The sequence below is a fragment of the Pristiophorus japonicus genome, chromosome 19, assembly GCF_044704955.1.
Source record: "Pristiophorus japonicus isolate sPriJap1 chromosome 19, sPriJap1.hap1, whole genome shotgun sequence".
In the NCBI taxonomy this organism is placed as follows: Eukaryota; Metazoa; Chordata; class Chondrichthyes; family Pristiophoridae; genus Pristiophorus; species Pristiophorus japonicus.
The window spans coordinates 98,799,137-98,803,174 of NC_091995.1; the positions used below are offsets into that span (position 1 = coordinate 98,799,137).

The window sequence follows — 4,038 nt, forward strand, 5'->3', positions numbered from 1 at the left end:
CCGAGCATTTGCGGCTGAAGCCAAGGCCGGGCCCCGGGGCCCCAGGTCGGTCGGTCGGTGGGACGGACAGACGGACAGCCGCCTCAGCGCACAAACCCCCCGCGGCCCGCGCTCCGCCGCCTGCGCACCACGTCACCCGAACCTGCGCTCCGCCGTCCTGACGTCAGCGGGGAGCGAGGGGGCAGAACGCGCTTCAAGCAACCAACCCTGCGTAGAACGTCATCACGCAAAGCCCTCTGTCCCCGCCCCCTCTGGTCCTGGCTCACTGAAGTTGCCAACCCTGCAGGATTGGCCTGGAGTCCCCAGGTTCTTGCTGCAATGCAAAACCCCAGCAGAAAAATCACTGGGGCATTAAAACAAAATAATTGTGTGATGTCTTTTCATTTCCTTCAAACACCTTAATCGCAGGATAGCGCAGATGAATACGTGGCTTGAGCAGTGGTGCAGCAGGGAGGGATTCAAATTCCTGGGGCATTGGAACCGGTTCTGGGGGAGGTGGGACCAGTACAAACCGGACGGTCTGCACCTGGGCAGGGCCGGAACCAATGTCCTAGGGGGAGTGTTTGCTAGTGCTGTTGGGGAGGATTTAAACTAATATGGCAGGGGGATGGGAACCAATGCAGGGAGACAGAGGGAGACAAAAAGGAGGCAAAAGCAAAAAAGACAGAAAGGAGATGAGGAAAAGTGGAGGGCAGAGAAACCCAAGGCAAAGAACAAAAAGGGCCACTGGACAGCAAAATTCTAAAAGGACAAAGGGTGGTAAAAAAGCAAGCCTGAAGGCTTTGTGTCTTAATGCAAGGAGTATCCGTAATAAGGTGGATGAATTAACTGTGCAAATAGATGTTAACAAATATGATGTGATTGGGATTACGGAGACGTGGCTCCAGGATGATCAGGGCTGGGAACTCAACATTCAGGGGTATTCAACATTCAGGAAGGATAGAATAAAAGGAAAAAGAGGTGGGGTAGCATTGCTGGTTAAAGAGGAGATTAATGCAATAGTTAGGAAAGACATTAGCTTGGATGATGTGGAATCTATATGGGTAGAGCTGCAGAACACCAAAGGGCAAAAAACGTTAGTGGGAGTTGTGTACAGACCTCCAAACAGTAGTAGTGATGTTGGGGAGGGCATCAAACAGGAAATTAGGAGTGCATGCAATAAAGGTGCAGCAGTTATAATGGGTGACTTTAATATGCACATAGATTGGACTAGCCAAACTGGAAGCAATACGGTGGAGGAGGATTTCCTGAAGTGCAAAAGGGATGGTTTTCTAGACCAATATGTCGAGGAACCAACTAGGGGGGAGGCCATCTTAGACTGGGTATTGTGTAATGAGAGAGGATTAATTAGCAATCTCATTGTGCGAGGCCCCTTGGGGAAGAGTGACCATAATATGGTGGAATTCTACATTAGGATGGAGAATGAAACAGTTAATTCAGAGACCATGGTCCAGAACTTAAAGAAGGGTAACTTTGAAGGTATGAGGCGTGAATTGGCGAGGATAGATTGGCGAATGATACTGAAGGGGTTGACTGTGGATGGGCAAAGGCAGACATTTAGAGACCGCATGGATGAAATACAACAATTGTACATTCCTGTCTGGCGTAAAAATAAAAAAGTGAAGGTGGCTCAACCGTGGCTATCTAGGGAAATCAGGGATAGTATTAAAGCCAAGGAAGTGGCATACAAATTGGCCAGGAATAGCAGCGAACCTGAGGACTGGGAGAAATTTAGAACTCAGCAGAGTAAACATAGACATAGAAAATAGATGCAGGAGTAGGCCATTCGGCCCTTCGAGCCTGCACTGCCATTCAATGAGTTCATGGCTGAACATGCAACTTCAGTACCCCATTCCTGCTTTCTCGCCATACCCCTTGATCCCCCTAGTGGTAAGGACTTTATCTAACTCCTTTTTGAATATATTTAGTGAATTGGCTTCAACAACTTTCTGTGGTAGAGAATTCCACAGGTTCACCACTCTCTGGGTGAAGAAGTTTCTCCTCATCTCGATCCTAAATGGCTTACCCCTTATCCTTAGACTGTGACCCCTGGTTCTGGACTTCCCCAACATTGGGAACATTCTTCCTGCATCTAACCTGTCTAAACCCATCAGAATTTTAAACGTTTCTATGAGGTTCCCTCTCATTCTTCTGAACTCCAGTGAATACAAGCCCAGTTGATCCAGTCTTTCTTGATAGGTCAGTTCCACCATCCCGGGAATCAGTCTGGTGAACCTTCGCTGCACTCCCTCAATAGCAAGAATGTCCTTCCTCATGTGAGGAGACCAAAACTGTACACAATACTCCAGGTGTGGCCTCACCAAGGCCCTGTACAACTGTAGCAACACCTCCCTGCCCCTGTACTCAAATCCCCTCGCTATGAAGGCCAACATGCCATTTGCTTTCTTAACCGCCTGCTGTACCTGCATGCCAACCTTCAATGACTGATGTACCATGACACCCAGGTCTCGTTGCACCTTCCCTTTTCCTATCTGTCACCATTCAGATAATAGTCTGTCTCTCTGTTTTTAACCACCAAAGTGGATAACCTCACATTTATCCACATTATACTTCATCTGCCATGCATTTGCCCACTCACCTAACCTGTCCAAGTCACTCTGCAGCCTCATAGCATCCTCTTTGCAGCTCACACTGCCACCCAACTTAGTGTCATCCGCAAATTTGGAGATACTACATTTAATCCCCTCGTCTAAATCATTAATGTACAACGTAAACAGCTGGGGCCCCAGCACAGAACCTTGCGGTACCCCACGAGTCACTGCCTGCCATTCTGAAAAGTACCCATTTATTCCTACTCTTTGTTTCCTGTCTGACAACCAGTTCTCAATCCACGTCAGCACACTACCCCCAATCCCATGTGCTTTAACTTTGCACATTAATCTCCTGTGTGGGACCTTGTCGAAAGCCTTCTGAAAGTCCAAATATACCACATCAACTGGTTCTCCTTTGTCCACTTTACTGGAAACATCCTCAAAAAATTCCAGAAGATTTGTCAAGAGGAGGACAAAGGGTTTGATTAGAGCAGGGAAAATGGAGTACGAGAAGAAGCTTGCAGGGAACATTAAGGCGGATTGCAAAAGTTTCTATAGGTATGTAAAGAGAAAAAGGTTAGTAAAGACAAACGTAGATCCCCTGCAGTCAGAATCAGGGGAAGTCATAACGGGGAACAAAGAAATGGCAGACCAATTGAACAAGTACTTTGGTTCAGTATTCACTAAGGAGGACACAAACAACCTTCCGGATATAAAAGGGGTCAGAGGGTCTAGTAAGGAGGAGGAACTGAGGGAAATCTTTATTAGTCGGGAAATTGTGTTGGGGAAATTGATGGGATTGAAGGCCAATAAATCTCCAGGGCCTGATGGACTGCATCCCAGAGTACTTAAGGAGGTGGCCTTGGAAATAGCAGATGCATTGACAGTCATTTTCCAACATTCCATTGACTCTGGATCAGTTCCTATCGAGTGGAGGGTAGCCAATGTAACCCCACTTTTTAAAAAAGGAGGGAGAGAGAAAACAGGGAATTATAGACCGGTCAGCCTGACCTCAGTAGTGGGTAAAATGATGGAATCAATTATTAAGGATGTCATAGCATCGCATTTGGAAAATGGTGACATGATAGGTCCAAGTCAGCATGGATTTGTGAAAGGGAAATCATGCTTGACAAATCTTCTGGAATTTTTTGAGGATGTTTCCAGTAAAGTGGACAAAGGAGAACCAGTTGATGTGGTATATTTGGACTTTCAGAAGGCTTTCGACAAGGTCCCACACAGGAGATTAATGTGCAAAGTTAAAGCACATGGGATTGGGGGTAGTGTGCTGACGTGGATTGAGAACTGGTTGTCAGACAGGAAACAAAGAGTAGGAGTAAATGGGTACTTTTCAGAATGGCAGGCAGTGACTAGTGGGGTACCACAAGGTTCTGTGCTGGGGCCCCAGCTGTTTACATTGTACATTAATGATTTAGACGAGGGGATTAAATGTAGTATCTCCAAATTTGCGGATGACACTAAGTTGGAT

At 46.7% G+C, this 4,038-nt stretch overlaps 1 protein-coding gene across 2 annotated transcripts in view; it reads right to left on the reverse strand.

Annotated features, from left to right (window-relative positions):
* Nucleotides 1–126, reverse strand: part of josd1 (Josephin domain containing 1) — a 27,200-nt gene extending 27,074 nt beyond the window's left edge. For both annotated transcript variants that reach the window (XR_011587895.1, XM_070861913.1), the window contains exon 1: nt 1–126. This exon is cut by the window's left edge and continues 1,896 nt beyond it. The gene's annotated coding sequence lies outside the window, so the exon portion shown is untranslated.
* Nucleotides 127–4,038: the final 3,912 nt, after the last annotated feature.